At 48.1% G+C, this 18888-nt stretch overlaps 1 protein-coding gene across 6 annotated transcripts in view; it reads right to left on the bottom strand.

Annotated features, from left to right (window-relative positions):
• LOC120819249 (zinc finger MIZ domain-containing protein 1) overlaps positions 1-18888 on the bottom strand; it is a 90972-nt gene that overhangs the window by 58003 nt on the left and 14081 nt on the right. For all 6 annotated transcript variants that reach the window (XM_078103423.1, XM_078103426.1, XM_078103427.1 and 3 more), the window contains exon 2: positions 7458-7547. The gene's annotated coding sequence lies outside the window, so the exon portion shown is untranslated. The remainder of the gene's footprint in view (positions 1-7457; positions 7548-18888) is intronic.

The following is an 18888-nucleotide window of genomic DNA, read 5'->3' as shown; positions in this document are numbered from 1 at the left end:
TTGCACACAAACAACATCCATTAATGGCTTGTGATGGTGGCGTAATCGCCTAAAATACGCGTTTCACTGAGCTAAATGCACAAGAAGTTGATTCTACGGTTATAATTGGAGCTTTCTCTACTGGGTGGACAGTTTGGAGCTTTAATCCACCTTTATTTAATGTAAATATGCTTCTGCAAGAGTGTGAAAAGATTATAAAAAGGAGAAGTAGAAACTAGAAGTCGCACTTCCTCCTTTTCTTTCAGGAGTTACTACACGTTGGAAGCAGATTGGAGTCTTATTTTTAAGAAAATACAGAGAACTGTGTCTGTGTGTGTTATGCGGCGCATTGCACGTCAGACCTTGTCATTTAAATGACTCAAACTTGTATTCAAAATGTGCGACTACTTTATTTAATCTTGTCTAATCTATTAGTCACAGGTTTGACCTACTACCAAGACAAATATGATCATCATACTCTAATCTATTAGTTTAAATAGAACCTCCTGTGTGTGTGTGTGAGAAAGAAAAGGCACAGAGGGAGTTTGTATGTTTACGCAGCCTCAGGAAATACCAGGACAGACACGCTGCGTCTCCCGCGCTTCAGGCCCCATGTGACTGCAAACACACAGGCCGGATTGTTTGCGTGTTGTTGCTCGGGGTCGCGATAAGAACATTTGCTTAGGAGAGAAATATCGCGGCAGAACCCTGACCGGCCGGCGGAGGCGCGGCCCTGTTCGGCATACTTATCTCTCGTTGCGACTTTCTGAGCGATCGTTTGCACGAGGACTCCTTGCGCTCGGGTCCCCGCAGCCATCCGCCGCCTTCTGGCCTCCATCGGCTTCCTGCTCGCATCACATTCGCATAACGCAGATGCAACTACGCTCTGTAAGGTGCATCTTTTGATTCCAAATACTGTGACGGAATCCTATTTACCCTTAAAAAAAAATACATGCCTGAATACAAACAGTTTTTGTATTCAGTATCTGGGGAGACAATTATAAACCACGGCAAAATAAACTAAGACAAAGACAAAGTTGTCACCCAGCATCCAGATGACACCATGCAAAATACTGCACTGTTACCGCAACACAAAATCATTTCCAATGCATCAAAGGGCTTTTCTGTCTGGTGAAAGGTCAGCTGGAACCCGACCGCAGATCATTATGAAGCTCAGCCGTTCCCCAGAGCGGTGGAAGCTAAACAGTGGTGGCAGAGACGTAAATATTGTGAGGAAAACGCTCTAATCTTTTACCTCTTTATTTCCTCCTACAATAAATATTTAATCTGGTTACCATATAGCTTCAAGCACGTCAGCTCCAGACAAAATGTTCCAGATTGCACAGAATGAGAGACGAGGTAAAAAAAAAAAAAAAAAGATCCCAGGTGATGAATTTAAGAATAAATATCTGGATGCCACCAACAAAATGCTCGCACCCGTCGTCCCCTTTGCGAGAAACGCCTGGCTGGACTTTTGTGCATTTTCTGCTTCGATAGTCTCACATCACCATTAATCCCTCACAAAGACGCCATTATAGATGTCATTAAACGTCATGTCCGACAAAACGTGCCGAGCAGACCCGTTTGTATGATTAATTCCTCACGTTGGTGCAGCTTCGGGATCACAGCCCAACGCGCTCTGCTGCGATTGGCTAAAGCGAGGTCAGTGTCTTCGGGGACCTCGCTCTAATATCCAGCAGCAATTAGCGGCCGCTGTGCGGATGTTGCACGCGTTATTGTGCGACGGGGAAGCGAGAGCGACCTCCGGTAGAGATTTAAATGTTTGTGTGTGTCTGAATGCTGTCGCTAGGCAAAAGCCGGCTTATTAGAGAAGCACAAAGACCACTGGCCGCGCAGCGGCGAACAGAACGCCGTTTCCAAAAAAGGAAGCAGAGGAGCCCGAAGCACCGATAAGAGCGTCCAGCGCCGTCGTTAGCAGTGTTCCTCACAAACCGATGCCTCCTCATTCGTTTCATTGGATCTCCGAGGTGGGATCCTGCCGGTCGAGGTTGGGCGATGTGGGTGCGCGTCCTCCCTCGGACGCCAGCGAGGGGCGAGACAATGTGGCAAAACACGCAGTCATGAGGAAAGGCCGCCGTCTCCATCAAAACACAAGAGGCAACAAAGGAGTCAAACAGAAAGTCCCAGCCGAAACGTCTGCGGGACGGACACTGAATGAGACGGCCCATTGTGAGGCCCTCGGCGCACGAGTCGACTCCCCAGTGAATCGGAGCAGTCAGCTGCCATCCACCACCTCTGGGCCCCCCCCTGGGAGGGAGAGGGGGGACGGGGGGACGGGGGGGGGGGGACATGTGACGCTGTACCGGGATCAGGGCCACGGACAGTGAGCCCTCACACATGATCTACTGTAGAAGGCGTGTGAACGGGTAACGCGCGGCGGCGATGATGATATGGGAACGGAGGGAGCAGGTGTAAACCTATAGATTGACTGGGACTCGTGATTTACAGTCTGCCGGCAGGTGGGTGGGAGGGGGGGGGGGGGGGCAGTGACATCAATACTGCAGCGGGGAGTTTGTCTGAGGCCTAGCTGAGGACACCGAAATACCACCCCCCCCCCCTCCACTCCCTTCGACAGCGATACGCGTGCAGCTGTCTAAATATTGCTTCTCCCTCCTTCTGCTCTTCATCTCTCGCTCTCTTTCCTTCCTTCTCCTGGTCCTGGGATGAGTTCTGGAGGGACAACTGTTCCGCCGCCGCGTCCGCATTTGGTGCTGGCTTCTCGCTTCTCGTGTTATCAGTCTGGGGCCACATGGGGGGGGGGGGGGGGCGGGAATAACTCGCTCTCTGAGCTAAAACCAGCCGCACACCTGTGGCACCAATTACCTTGTAGCTAACCACAATTGGATTACGCCACGTGTGGCGGCCGGCGGTACATTTAGGGGTTTTTTTGGGAGCACGGGTCATCAATAAAATCACCGCGTGCAATTGTGCTTTTAACGCGGTTCCTGTAAGAAGCCGGGGGGGGGAGGGGTGGGAGGGCAAACGGAGCCATTAGAAGTCCTCCGCTCTTTACTTGGTTATTGGCTCGGCTCCTTACGCAAAGGCTCCCCAGGTGCATGAATGTTTCATGGCCGCCCCGCTGCCTGCTTCCCTCCGCTCAGACTCACATCACCCCTCCCAGAGGAAGCTCCAACCCCGCTGTCAATTGCACTCACTTACACTCCTGCTACCGTCATCATCAGCCATCAGTGTGGGGGGGGGGGAGGGGGGGGGGGGGGGGGTAAGACAGCTGTTTTGCCTTGATGACTTAATCATCCCCTTCAGTGGGATTAGCATCAGTCTCATCAGTATCATCATCCTCATTGTCGCCTTTGATCCCCCCCCCCCCCAAAAAAAAAATTACCAAACAAGTTTGAAATTGGTGACTATCAGCCGCAGATTCCGGGAGCAATCATAAGGATGAGACTTTGCTGTACGGTATTCAGTTATGAGACGGAATATCATGAAATTGTGAAAAATGTTCATTTGAAAGCTGTTGAATTGTACTTCACACAGTTGTTAAGGCTACAAATGGCCGCATGCCGTATCTGTAAAGACAAAAGCATTCTTAGTTTTTCGTCAACTGCGGTTTCAGATCGTTTTAATGAGATAAATGTAAAACTAGTAGCTTGTTCAGCCTCTTCACATATTTGATGCTCTCCCAAGTGTTGGAAAGATCTCATATCGTCGTATTGTCTTTTCACGTTGCCATTTGATATATTCTTATTCATAAAAATCCTGATGATAGGTGCTTTAATTGCTTTATGTAAAACAAAAGTAAAAACAAAGGGTAGTACAAAAACCACTGGGATCTGGACTGCTGTAAATAAATGTTCAAACTCAGACCAGCCGATTGGCTAATTGAGGGGCCCCGCGGCGCCGCCGCCACTGTCATCACTTCATTAGCTCTGCGTAGATTAAAAAATGGCACATTTAGCCGCCTGTTTTTTGTTCTACAACAAGAATGTACCGGGCCTAATGAGACCACACTAACAGCTTTCAGGGACAGAGAGAAACGCAATAATACCACCAGGCGGGAAAAGCAGCGCGTTAATGTGGTCGTATTCAACAAGTGGCATTGAGGTGGGCCCTTCACAGGCAGCTTCATTTACACCGTGCCATTAATTAATATGTTGGCTCGTTAAACGCTGCACGTCCGCTCTAATGTTCCTTCAAAGGAAGCAAGAGCCTCACAATTTGGTGAAAACGATTTTTTTCCCCAAAAAAGGTTCCGTTCAGTTAGATTATGGTGCCTTCAGGCTCTGTTTATAGACAATAAATGGAGGGAAGAGATATCGGCTATAAACGTGTCGCGACGTGTAATTTGTGTAATGTGACAATGAGGATGAATTATGATCTGTTGCCTTTAACCATCTTACAAGTCATCATCCAAACTACTAATCCCAAGGTTTTAATCAATAAAAATACAATATTTTGTTTCATTAGCATTCGAATTATGAGTTTATTATGAGAAAAAAAGTTAAAAGGCAGCATTTAAAGCCCCCCATCACCACCACCCGCCCGTCGACCAAACTAGCTCTGGCGTGCCACCGACTGTCCCCAGCGGGTCGCCTCTTTAAGGCCGGTTTGGGGGGCGCGCCGCGTCTATTTTTGGTTCCAGCACACTGAGAGTACTGTGTGCACATTGCCGCTCTGTTCCTGGAGCGGGCAGGCCGGGGGTCACCGGCAGGCGCCACGGGGGGGATAGCTCCGCCTCTGCTCCCTGACCTCGGCCCCCCCTCCAGCTCCTACACACGTGGGAGATACCTACAAGATTCCCGGGCGCGGCTATCTCCCGAAATAAAAAATAAATAAAAAAAGAGGCGCTTTCTTGACGGATGCCATGTCCGTCCGCCGCTCTCTCCCTCCCGGGACTAATAGGCTAATAATTCATCTGTCACCCTGGCATGTTATCTCGCAGTCTCTCAGGGGGAGAAAACCAGTGCGGAACATCTACGCCGCAGTCTCAGCTCGCACTAGTCCCCCCCCCCCCGAGTTGCTCTCCAGCTGAAGGTACTGTGGAGAAGTGGCATCAGATCCCACATGAGCTGCAAGTACTGAGGAAAAGACCAGACGGGTGAGATGATGGATGGATCACAGAGTATCCGTGGATAACCGCTCCCTGCTAAGACCCCGTCAGTACGAGTAGGGTATCTACTGTGGAGAAGTACCTTGTATTTACTGTCCACTTCTACACGACATGTGAGAATACCGTCCGGTTAGATGAGAAGAATAGAAATATTGACTGAAGTACGAGTTAATAGCATAACATACTGAAGGATACTCTCAAAAGTAGTATCTAGTTTACATTTAATCTCAGTCTTTTATAGCGAAAAATGCAACACTGTCTTGTCCATTTTCATCTAAATGACAAGCTCAAAAGTAGCTCCTAGAAGAACTTTTTGGAGTGTGAAATTGACAGCACCTGCTCCAGGGGTGCTGAAGCGTGGGCGACGGGAGACGGCCCGCATCCTCAGAAGAAGAAGACGACCTCGTCACTCCGACCTGCATGTTAAACTCTTCCCGGCTCTGCCGTTGTTGAATAAAGCAAGATAATAATCCTCCTAATAGGCTGGACAGTTTTCAAACTTGGGAGTTAAGTGTCGGCCTTTGCCGTCTTTGTTTGCCCGCAGAGGGGAGGCGGAGATGTGTGCCCCGAGGCCCTCCGTCCTTCCTGTTCAGTTGCCAGAGGCCTCACACTTATCAGTTCCAGATCTCGCACAACAGAGAGAAAGGAAGACCACTGACAGGAAGGGGATTTCTTCTTTTTTCTTTCCACCTCACCATTTCTCCCCCCACCCCTCTAACAGAATGTCTGCACCCCTCACATTTCACAGCGGAAAGCAATTATTCGTTAGGGCTTGCGCAGCGGAGACAAAGACCAACCTGGACACCTTGAGACAAAGACCAACTGACGTTAAACTGGGTTACAAAACTCTCTAGTGCTGAGAGGAGCGAGTCGCTCAATCGATTGGTCCATTTACAGAAAATACCTTGTTAACGGCTCCCATCCCCCAACGTTTATCACCATTTTTCGAGCAAAAAAACATCTGGTTTTGGGTTCCAGCTGCCCAAGGATTCTTTTCATTTCATTGCCTAAACAAAAAAGTAAGAAATAGCAAAGAACAATCAATAAAAAAGTAATACTCATTAGATAAAGGCCTACACACGCTTCATTCAGATCCATACGTCCTGGGAGATCTCGCTTCTCTCGTCCACACATTTCCTTTCACTGCGACCTCAAACGCAGCCAGAAAGGCGACAGCGAGGAGGGGGGAGGGGGGGGGGTTGGGTATGTCACAGGGAGCGAGTGAACTGAGCACTCACGTCATGCCGCTTCGCTCTCAGCCGCCTCCCTCCCCTGACGTTCCCACAATAATCACTTTGGTTTATCCCACTCAGCTGTGTGGTCGCCAGATGTTTGTCGGGCAACCATGTTTCTCGGGCATTCACACTGATGCTTTAATCAAGATTAACCACTCTTATCTATCCGCCGCGTGGCCGTGCGCGTGTGTGTGTGTGTGTGTGTCTGTGTGTGTGTGTGTGTGTGTGTGTGTGCGCGTGTACACTGGATGTCCCAATTCCTAATCCACAAAGCCATAGCTCTATTGTATAATACAGTGGACCAACCAATTACATTCCCTTTCCACCGCATAATTCTCCCTTTTAGCCGAGCGTACCCTGAGCCACATATTGCGTAAGGATAAAAACTGGTGGCTCGCGGGGCGAAGAGGATTGCCATGACCTTCTTCTGTGTGCGTGTGCAGGAGGAGTGTACATGGACTCGGATGTAGGCGGGGGAACATAAACACACGCAACGTCTCAGCACTTTGTTAGTCACAGCGCCACCCTCCCTCCTCCTCCCCCCCCGGGGAGCTCTTGATGAGAACCAACGTGCTCCGCAAGGTGAGTCGCCGCTGACCACACACACACACACACACACACACACACACACACACACACACACACACACACACACACACGCTGCCATCAGATGTTTACCGAAGACACTGGAGCACAGCGGATGGCGGAGCATGTCCGGGGCAAACAAAGTTGTACTCTTTAAATCAACTGCAGTGACAGGGGAGGCCCGATATCGTCTTACCCTAACAAGCTTTGTGTGATTCCAGGGAAAACGAGTCTCGGGTTACTGAGAAGATCCTCACACAGCCGACAAGCGCAAGGACATAAAATGTTTCCTGTCTCTGCGAAAAAATGAGTCATTCCTGCTCTTGTTTTCAGGGAACAATAGTGGATATTTGCGCTGGGTGCAAGTTCGCCAAACTTGAACCTGGTGTGACAGGTGACAGATTAGCGCCACATACCAGAGCAGGCGAGGGAGGCGAGCGCACACCACACACACAACATTTCAGAGCACACCTTTCTTAATTTGTAACCCCCCCGCCCCTCGAGCCCCCCCTGCCGGGTCCTGCAGAACGCACCACATGAGAAGAAAAAAAATAAATAAAAAGACGTACCTGAATCCTTGATTCTTCACCACGAAGGACCCCCCCCGCCCATTCACACACCGGGAGGAGAAACACTTCAGCGCCTCACGTCTTCGGCCCCTGGGAGGAATCAGAGAGGGAAGGGAAGGGAGGGGGGGGCATCAATCAGCGCCACATTATCCACCGATCTCTAAACACTGAATTATTACATTTGCATTTTTTTTTATCCCCCCCCCCTCTGAAAATCAAGCCCACTCGATGGTTTCGGTCCTGGCGGATTCCTTCGGGCTCCGAGTGGCTTCCATCTGCGCCTCGCCTAACGTGATACACTTCTCCCCAGCGCGGGTAACATCCTTCACGCCCTCGTGCCCATGAAGGACGAATGGAAAATAAATAACATAAAAAATGTAAAAAAGCAACCGATGATCAGTGCGGTATCATAAACATCCACCCAGTAAGCTCATCGCCATGGCGCTTTCACAATTCACTCCTGATTGACAGATAAGCCTATTAAGAGAGACCTTCAGTATAGCTTTGCACTTAGCGTGAGCTGGGAGTGCGCAGTGACATTCAGAGCCTTAAAAAAACCACCACGTTAGTTATTGCCGAGGTTCAAAAGGTGATATCCGCTGTGTGAGAAACCATTGCGTATAAGCCACTTAAGGACTTAACATGATAACTCAAATGATAAAGACTTAAGTTTTTTAAAGGGGGGGGGGGGGGGCACACAGTTTATAATACTGTGTTGTATGCATCTATTTCCAACCGAGCGAGTGAGTCCGCTGACTTGAATTAACTGTCGTGATCATTAGAAATATGTGAGCGCGTGCTGGATTCTAGCGTCTTCTTTTTACTCCTCCAAATTTTTGAACTGAGACATTTGGCGGGTGTGAATGTGGGGGGGGGGGGGGGGGCGACCGGCGTCCCTTCTTTTCGCAGCCTTAAAGTCTAAAGCTGCATCCTGTTAGTGTATCGTTGTCACAAAGCGTCTGCTTAGTGACACGCAGCATGCGAGCCACTTCTACAGCTTCCCCTGAGCTCATGATATGGCCGACAGGACGAGGCTAATGCTCCAAATATTTAAAAAAAAGCCATGTACCCTCAAGGTGCATTTTCACATTCAGCAGGAGAACGGAAAACCCTTTATTCAATCCCTGTTTTTTTTTTTTTAATCATTGGAAGATTTTTCAGGCAGCATTTCTTCCCAGTTGGAAGCGCCGTTTTCTGAAAAGAGAAAGTGAAGGAGCGCTGGGGGCTCAATGGGTCGAGAGGAAGGAGGAGGAGGAGGAGGAGGAGGAGGAGGAGAAATGCTGGGTGCCTCCTTTTTAAAGCCAGATTCTCCCCAGATACCTCTGTGCTATTCATCAACAGCTTTTTCCAGGGCTGTGAAAAATCAATGTGCTCTGCACTGCAAACAGTTCATAATGACGGGGGGACGGAGGAAAGAAAGCTCAACTGCAACAGAATTGATTTGTTTAAGTACAATAACACGGCTCCGCAGCGCGTGAGGAGGAGGAGGCCCAGACAAAGACTGACTGGCAGTATGAAACCACGAGCAGTAATTGACAAACTGCTGGCAAAGTGCAAATCCAAAATGCCGTTATCTAATTAAATGAGTTTTGTTCTGAATTACCACCTGACAAAGGAAAACACACTTTCAAGTGGCTGCATAAAAGCCCCAAATAAAGGCTTCTTTTTAGCTATCGTTAAATGATTTAAAAGAAGATTCATACATGAGTGTATTTTTCACTAATGTTTGAGCATTGATTAATAAGTTCCAAGAGCTGGAATACATTTAAATTGCAACCGACAAAACAACCAAAAAAATTTGATTTACATTCTGGAAACTGGAACCCGCCATCTTGCTGTATAAACAACTTTAACGGTAGCCTAGCAACCCCAATTGATATGTTTCCTCTAATGTAATGACACACATTGAAACCATGTTCACACACACACACACACACGCTTGAATCGTGTGTGCAACTCCAACACGGACACACACACACACACACACACGTATTCTTTGTACTATTGGCAGGGAGTCACGTACATCGAGCCAATTGAAAGCACATGCAGAGAGGGTTTGATGTTGCATAAAGCAAAGTCATCAGAATGTCTAAAAGATGACACACGGCTTCGCCGAGAAAAAATAATAAACCTTCACAAGGTGAGATTTTCAACGTCCTGATACTGCAAAAAAAAAAAAAACAGAAGCCGGGAGTAAATTGTGTCAAGACAGGCCAGCACAATAAAACATTTCTCTTGAGCCGGCCACAGAGGTGCATTTATCATTGTTATTATTCCTTCAGAGAGAGGCCCTCCCAGGTTTAATTGGGTCCTCATGGAGTCAAAATCCCCGCCTGCCGCTGCAGACCTCTGGAGCCGGACAGACTCACGGACAGACTCATTCCTTCATTCGTGCTCCGTGCAACACGCCCGTAAAAAAAAAAAAAAAAAAAACTCGGTGGGAGCTGGACGCCACCCGCCGAGCGGAGACACACGGCGGGGAGGGAGGGGGACACCTGGGGAGTGAGTCTCACCTGGCTCGACTCTGGATGCTGTGGGAAAAGGCTCTTGAGAGCCACAGGCCGTCCGTCCAGAGAGCCAGTTCTTTGCAGCCATTATGTGGCTCATTTGCATTTTAACTTCGTGCTAACAAATAGAACTGGGGAGGGATTAAAGAGGGGGTGGGGTCGGCCTCAATGAAAAAAGGGAAACAATGGGCTGAGGTGATAAAATAGCTCAGACACCAACATGCCGAGCTACTTAGCATTAGTGTTAGTGTTGAATATGCCGTTGGCCGAGTGAAACTAATGATGATCTCAGTAAATATCATCTCGGAGACTTTCGACCCGCCGCTCAGCTCCCCCCACAGCGCTCCGCTTCCACTCGCTGTGACGTTGGCACAGAAATCACGGCGCCTCCTCCAGGCGGCTTCCTGTTGCCGATACGCTCGAGACAAGATATGTGCAAGATCAACCGAGACACGGATCCCCGCTTTTCCGAAAGGACGCGCGACAAAGGTGCTCCGAGTCAAAGGGGGGGAGGGGGGGGCTGGAACGGCAAACTGGAGTGACAACCCCGTCGCTTGTAATGATGTTAAAAAAGGATTGTGTAGAGACACGATTGTAATCCCCTCTCCCAGGGAGTCTACACCATACACCTGTAACTCCTGTCATGTAACACAAAAGGTTACATTTCATGTTTTGTAGATGGGCCCTGACTACTCGATTCCACTGGGCGTTACATCTCAATGTAAAGCAGGTTGTAACCAAACATCGCCATTGTTATACTGTGGAAATAACGGCCGTGTGTAACCAAGAAACTCCGATTAGCTTCACGAAACCCAGGGTTGCCTGGTTCGTAATGTAGCAACGCGCAAAACTGAGGATCACCGGTATTGGACTGGTGAGGTTTGTTAATGCCCGTACGTACAGCGCGGGCTTTAAGCATCTACAGCGCTGACACCAGAGTTGAGGGCAGCAGAGGAGGGATTGAACATCTCCCAACACGCATGCTGCTGGTGTTTCAGGACACGCATATGGGGGGGGGATTACATCGGACGGAGAGATAGTTAGGATTGGGTTTGCAGTGATGAGTGCAGGTTTAAAGGAAATGCCTTTTAGCGTAATACATTTAGAGGGCATGAGGCCGCAGCTCAGTTAGCTTTCAATCTTCCCTTTCTACTGATTAACATAAATGCCTTGTTAACCAACCCTGCTGTAATTATGTGCTGCCTCACACACACACACACACACACACACATGACCTATACATCACACAGAGGCAAACCCCCCCAGTATAAAACAGCAGTGCAAGCAGATCAGCATCACAGAAACTACCAATTATTTGTCTTATTCATGCAAATGCAGGTAATTTACTTCCTGCTGTGCACAACTTCCCAACGCGTTTTCCCCCCCAGCATCGGATGTTTGTAATGAATTAATTCCAAAAAGGATTCTCTTTCAATTGTGAATCATTTTTAAAGTTTCATTTAACATGTTGATTACAAGTTTTCGGGACACTTTCTTAGATAGCGCATCAAAAATGTCTGGTCACTCACTGACTTATATTTAATGATATATATAATTATAAAGTAAACCAAAGTGGATCTCAATTGGCATGGTTGTAATACAATTGTAATATCATTATAATCACTGCAATGACGTTCAAAATCAAAACACCTGTAATGATACAGTTCAACAAACAGATTGTTTATTATGAAAGAAATTACAAAATAAGTGATGTACATGGGAATCCTAGAAAGTGTTACTGCTCCCCAGATTTCTTTTAGTAGTTTCCACTGTACTCATCATTTGCTACAATAAAGCCCAACGAGACAAGAAATGAGCAGTCAGACAATCAGGCGCTTTTGTAAACGAGCCGACAGATTAACCAGAGTGTTGGAGTCACTTAAACTGAAAGTGAGTGGTTACAACTATTATTTTCACAGGAGAGCTGCCAGTGCTCAATTACAGAAAGTATAGTGCATCAACGTCAGTCTTTAAACAGGACTGCAGTTACATCCAATTAAGAGTTATGGAAGCGGCAGCTCGCTAACCGGTTACCATTCCTGAAAAAAAGATGTCTTTAAACACACTTGCTTTCCATTTCAAAAGGAGGGCTACTTATGATATTTACATGGATGGATGCCTCCCCCCCCTCCCTCTTCAGTATATCTTGTTTCAAAAGCGAGGGCAGCCCGTGAGCCGGTGTTTTCATTCCTTTGTCTCCGGTCTTTCCCTATCAGAGCGAGAAGGTAGCAACTCCCACGAGGGAGACGGAGATAGAGGTGAGCGCTGCCGGGGCGCTGGAGCAAAGAAATGCTGCACCGTCTGACCACAGACACAGAAACGACACCTCCTCCCCTCCCCAACTCTACCCCCCCTCCCTCCCCAATCTCTGTCCTCCTGCATCTGCAAAGCAAATCGTGTGGCCCTGCAGCGAGATGTTCCTTTTTGGTCACCTGAATGTGTGCCCCCCCCCCCCCCCCCCCGTGGGTTTAAGAGGTGAGAGACTTCCTAATGTAATGGAGACAAGCAAGACGGAGAAACAGAGGGGAGATCGTCCTGAGCCAATTGCAAAGGAGAGGTGGGTGTAATGAGGCCTGATCTGTCACAAGAAAGAGCCATGGCCCGGCATTTGCATTTTCAGCCCCTTTCTTCATTTCCCTCCCTTATCTTTTCCTCCTCCTTTCTCATAATAAGGAAAAAAGGAAAAAAGCAATGAGAGGGAAGAAAGGTGGAGCGCGGACACAGAGGATTCCGGGGAGGGGAAGCAGATCACATTACTATTGGGAGGGGGGGAAATGATTAAAGGGCTGAGATGAGCACAATCCGCTCGTTCCAGAAGAAAGAGGAAGGAATTTCCAGAGCCAATGAGCAAAGCATCACAGAAAGAAAACGGCCTGCTATTCAACCAGGGCCGTGGCGCCACAAGCGCCATTTCTGCGTTTCCGCCCTTTTACACCGGCCTATTGGACGCGTGCGCCGCACACACACACACACACACACACACACACACACACACACACACACACACACAGTCATTATCGGCTCCACGCTATTGATTCTTTAAGGCATTGCTACGTTCGTAAGTATAGGAGGCGCTTCAGAATGTGCACGGCGCCGTCCTGGTGGCGTTTCTCGGGATTGCGACTGCCGCAGCCAACCAGGTATCACAGTGCTGAGGTGACTCCGTCGCCGAGGGCCCTGGAGGCGCGAGGGAGGCGAAAAAGAGAAAGAAAAACAGCAACATCAATAATGAAGTGAAGGAGACGGGGGGAGAAAACAAAGCCGTTCGTAACAAACGAGAAAACGGGCAGAGCGTCTGATTGCGAGAGCGCTAACGACAATCAATTAGCGATTGCTCATGATCTCGGGTGCGTCGGAGTATAAGGTGTCTTAATGAGTCCCATTTCCATTAGCGGCTCGACTCGAGAGGCACAAGGAGGAGGCCGCTCCCACCAGCTCCTCCATCTCGACGCCTAATGACTACGAGAGTGGATTACTCCATCAACTCCTCGCTTCTCTTTGTTTATCCCCATGCGTAAATAATGGTCAACCATTATAATGCATTAAGCGGGACACTCAGAACGGGGGGGGGGGGGAAGAAGTGCTCCGACAGCATCCTCCAGTGATCTCTAGGAAATTGGCTCACACCGGCAATGTGGCGGCGGCGGAAAAGGGGGGGGGGGGGGGGGGGGGGAGTCCTTGCTCGGCAATATCTAGCTTTTAGTTTTGCCGGGAGAGAAGAGTTAATGGGGTGAAAGCGAAGCTACCAAAACACCCCGCACAGTCAATCATGTTGCCTTAAAGGGCCGGTTCTACTGCAGCACCATCTCTCAGGGACGTTTTTTTTTTTGGGGGGGGGGGGGGGGGGTGAGATGAGCAAATGAAACAGCTGAAGCGTGTGCTAAAGCAGAAATAAATAGCCATGTGCTCCGGCAGAGCGTTGCTACTTTGGGACAGGAAGTCTGGCTCCTCTAATGTCTCTCCAGATCTCCATTACGACATCACAAATGTGTGCGCACTGTTGTTTCTCAAGCAAAGACGCGTCGTTGAGTCTGAAATTGTGTCACCGACAGAAGCTTCTCGGCAGCCTGAAACGTTTGGCCAAAGCCAGATCTGTGACTCAACCCACCGCCACAAATGTTGACGCAATTTACCTTGAACGGGGCTATCAGGCCTCGGACGAGGACATCGGTGACACAGAAGAAGGGATGGATTTGAGTGACATGCAATCAACACCAGAAAGGACTTTATCTGTATGCTCCCAGAGAATATAATGTACCTTTGTTGTTGCCCCGCTTCCACCCTGGATCAATATTTCACCCAAGTCTCCATCGCTCCCTTTTTTTTTTTTTTTCGACGCTCTCTGGTCTCCCTCCTGTGTCGCAGCACCGGACGGCGAGGGTAAAAAAAAATGAACCGCATCAGCAGAAAAACACACACGTGGAAATGATCTGGCTGCGCGCGGGGCGCTCGGGTCATGAATTCAGCTAACTGTGCTTATCACAGGCTGCCACTATTAGTCTTAATAGCCGCGGTGACAGGCCGCCTTCAGAGGAGATGGGGGCTCTGCTCCTCGGGGCTCACCGCAGACAGGTGATTCTCATCCGAGGGCCCCCACCCCCCCCCTCCACGTTGTCACGGCAAAGGGCGGCGCTGGCTGAAAAATGTCCGGCGGCTTATTAAGAGCACAGCATCAGAACCCGGCAGGTCATTGCAGACGCCGGGGCCGCGTGTTCTTGGCATCAATCGGACACTAAATTAAAGAATTCAATGAGATGGTGATGCAGAAGCGGTTCGCGGCGGTTGTCTTGGATTGCAAGGGGCGTGAAGACCCCAAATCACACACATATAAGCTTGATCCCGTGCTAACACAGAGCATGCAGTAGGTAATGTTAAGGGCTTTCTAATCTTTTTCTGTACTAACTGGACGTGAAACATGAAGCAGACAGATATCAATCATAGGGATTCATCCCTCCGATAGTGATATTGAATAACATGTTGAAATAGCTGGACAAGGTATTGAACCAATTATTTCCCTTCAGCAGATTACGGGGAGATATACAGCCTATTAATCATGAACTGCTATCTGATCGGTGCTCCGTACCACCGCTACAAAGCCCGGCATTGATATCCCCTTTGCGGGTTTAAACCTGCTCAATATTTCTGTGTTAGCGATGGAAACATGACTTCTCTGCATATCACTCACTCATCGTCTAACCTTTCACCCTGTTCCCTTTACTTATGCACACAATGCTTTAGCTCCTTTCAGCTCATTATTTTGGGGAACCTTCCTGGGTTTTCTTTTGGTTACACCGCTCTCAAGCACGTTGTATTCAACGCAAAAGCTCCGACAAAATCGACCGCGTGCTACCTGTCCGGCTCACAAAGTCATTGATTATCTAGTAAACATAGTGGACCATGTAGCGGCTAATTAGCCCCATATTTCCCTCAGGATTTGGTTGGAGACCCCAAGACAGCTCGGAGGACAAAGCAGCATTAGTGGCATCAAGCACGGCTCTGCAGGGAAGCGACGTTATTTATGTGGACTTTGGAGCGAGAGGGGATTTTGTCAGGCCCCATAAGTACATGTGGCATGAGAGCGAATGTCTCGCTGCGAAAAAATACAAAACATTTCTCCTTGTGAACTAAAGGTTGGTCGCTGTTGCCTGTCGAGGAGCCGTGCTGCGACGCCATTGAATGCGACACACTGCGAAGAGAGGGGGCGGCAAAGGGAAGGTGTTAAATCAGGTACCTAGAAATAAAAATCAAACAACGTGGAAGAAAGCGCATACGGCTCTGCCTCCATCAACCGCACCGGACGACAGACAACCCGCCGAACTCCAAAAGGTCCTCGCGTTGGCGACAAAACACAGCTTGGCGAAGAAACGTCGCCTTTTCAGCCAGAGTGCTTTTCCACGAGCCGAGCGAGCCCCCCCCTACTCGCTCCGACAAGGCGACCGAGCTGGTGACCGGGGGCCGCAGTCGAACATGTTGCCGCGTTCAGACGGAGGGAGGGAGGGACGGATTAACTTTGATCCACTTTGTGGCACGTCTGTCTTTACTGTCGAGAGCGGGTGTGTTTGTTTGCCACAGTGGCACTCGAAGCCCGACTTAAGTGTTGACTAACGAGCCTTCGAAGGATTCAGTGCTGTTGTAACATCGTAACCACAAAGAGACGGCGGAGGCAGCGGAACCCGCGACGACCTCGTCTCCCAGCCGAGATGACACTCCATTTTACAAACATGACAGAGTGCAGAGACACTGGGCTGAACAGCCTGCGGCTGCAGATTTGTGTGTAGAACAATGGAAGCCTGTGCTGATTTCTGGCCTCAACAATGGCAGGATGACATGGAGCCTGACAGACGCATGCAGAGCAGCGGGATCTCCACTGCAGACAGGAGCAGCAGCTTCAGAGAGCAACAACACTGCCAAAAACACATCCTCGTTTTCCCTTTTCCTCTTCAAACATCTTTTATGTGTTTTGGCACCTCCGGCACACACAACTCAAAAGTAAAAAGTCAAACTTTGAGCAACACCAAGTGAGCAGAAGTTTGCAGAGTTTAATGAGCCATTTGCTGCAGAAAGATTAAGCATAACCAAAATAAATCTTTAGCTAAAAGTATCAATAGTTTCAATCTAAATCCAGAGCAATTTCTTTGCAAATTGATAGAAAAATGGCAAAAGATGATAAACAGATTGACGTGCGTTTCCATGCACCCACAAATATGACAGTAATTGTCACAACTAGCTTACATAATAAAAGACATAAAAGAATGCAGCTTCAAAGTTTAAAGAAATAATTTATTTGTAGTGCAAGAATTCACGCGACTTCTAAACAATAAAACTTAAAAAAAGGATAATAAAATAGTTAAATATCGACTCAAAATCAAAATAAGATAATTACAAAAAGTAAATGCAATAAAAAAACACTGCAAGGTAACGAAATACAAAAGAAATAGTGGAGGAGGTGATGAAATCTAAGGCGCTCAGAGTGTGCTTCATTATTAATGTCCTTGGAGCAGGATTTGAAGCAGCTTTGCTTCTCTTATCAATCATTCATCTGCTTTCCATTGAACACACTCCGATCCTTCCAGTGTCAAATCAGGCTTGAAGTGGCCAAAGAACCACCAATCTGCAGCCTTTGCTTAATTAAACGGGTCTGACATGAGCCTCAAAACCCCTGCTCTCAAAGAGATCAACAACGCAGCACTAATGCGGAGATCGCAGGCAATCCGTAACCTGTCAATCATTTAATCCAACACTCAGGTCTCATAAATTAACAATGGGAATGCCAGAACCCATTTGTGCCGGCTCCTGTGCGTGTCCTTATGTTTGGAAAACACCTCAACGGTGAGAATTTGAGATTGAATTTGACTGAAATAATAATGTTGATGTGGCTTTTGTAATAAAACAGCCCGGATTGCCGCTTTTCCCGCCTTTCCCATCTCGCCGAACAGGATCCCATTTCGACTGGGGGGGGGGGGGGGCGTTCCGTTAACAGCAAACATAATCAAACTGTGCGGTCTGTCTATCTGTGGAGCAGAATTGGAAGCAGTTCTTTGGTGGCAATCTCCAATTACCTTCTGCGTGCAAGTGTTCACTGCGCCGGAACTTTTCCATTTCATCATTACACTCAAGCTGCCCCCATCCAAAGCCGAGCGGCGGCGGCGGTGGCAGCACCGGCAGACCGTGTCATCCGTGCACCGCAGGGGGATCCTTCCAAGCTGCAAGTGAATTCCTCGTTTTTGTCTGGGAAAAGATTCATGTCCATACAAAACGCAGGTGCAGGGAGGGTTTTTTTTCTTCTTTCTAAACCACCACAGTGAAAAGGGGCAGTGGGGCAGCTCCCCCATCGGCTGTGTTTGTCACAATTACTCGGTAGGTCAACTTTCCCCTAGTCTCATTAAGAGGTAAAACACGGAGGCCAGAACGCCCGTCTTTTTTCAGACCCCCGCAGGAAATGTTTCAGCTTGCTGCCGCTGCGCCACTGATGCAATCGTTCTCCGGCCCTCGCAGTGGATTTGGGAAACAAGAAAGAGGGATTATTTGATCCAACATCCTTTTTCGAGAGGCCAATTCAGCCCAACCAATCAATACTAATCAACGCGGAGATGACAGCAGATGAAATTCCCTCCGCTGCGGCAAAACCCTCATGCGTCAAGACTTGCCACGCGGGCCTTTCCTGCTCCTCTCATAGTCTCACTCAAGGTCACCGTTTCGGAATGTGTAGTTTACATAATGTTGACGCTAATGTTGATGTTGATAAACATGACGCGATGTTAAACAAACGTCAGCCAATAAATTAGCTGCACGTCAACATTGCCAAGTACCAATTATTCCATTGTGAGCTAGCCACTTAGCTCATCGTTTCATTGAGAAAATGGCCAGTTTAACAGTTTACAATACCAACGTGTAGATTTGGTAACACCATAAGGTTATTTTTAACTGGATATTTTTAAGTGGATAAAACATGTCAACAAAATACAGATTGGGAACCAAAGCTCAGCAATAAACTGCCGGCTAAGCAAGCAGCTAGCAAGCGTTTATGCTAGCAGGCAGCTAAAGTGTCACGCATTGAGCGACCCCCCCGTCAGCCACGCGTCGTCATTTTCTTGAAAACTTGAGAGCCCTGGTAATACATATTTCCCTCAGGACGACTAAATTAAGTGAAGGATCTTCATCATGTGGGCAGACGCACTACTCAAAACAGCATTAGGGGATCATTTAAACATGGCTGTATTGTAAACAGGCCACCATTTGCTGTAAATTTACTGAAGTCATTTTTTTTTATAAATTATTTGGTTTTATCCATCACAATTATCAAAAGAATAATTTGGCATTCAAAATGGTCAACAGTGGTTAATGTTGGCTGGTTTAATCTTTAACAACACATCGTATTTTGTAACTTTGTATGAACCTAATTTGTAATGGAACTATTTACAAGG

This window comes from Gasterosteus aculeatus, chromosome 5 (assembly GCF_964276395.1).
Source record: "Gasterosteus aculeatus chromosome 5, fGasAcu3.hap1.1, whole genome shotgun sequence".
NCBI lineage: Eukaryota > Metazoa > Chordata > Actinopteri > Perciformes > Gasterosteidae > Gasterosteus > Gasterosteus aculeatus.
Note: the sequence above shows the minus strand (reverse complement) of the source record. Positions and strands in the feature narration are given on the sequence as shown.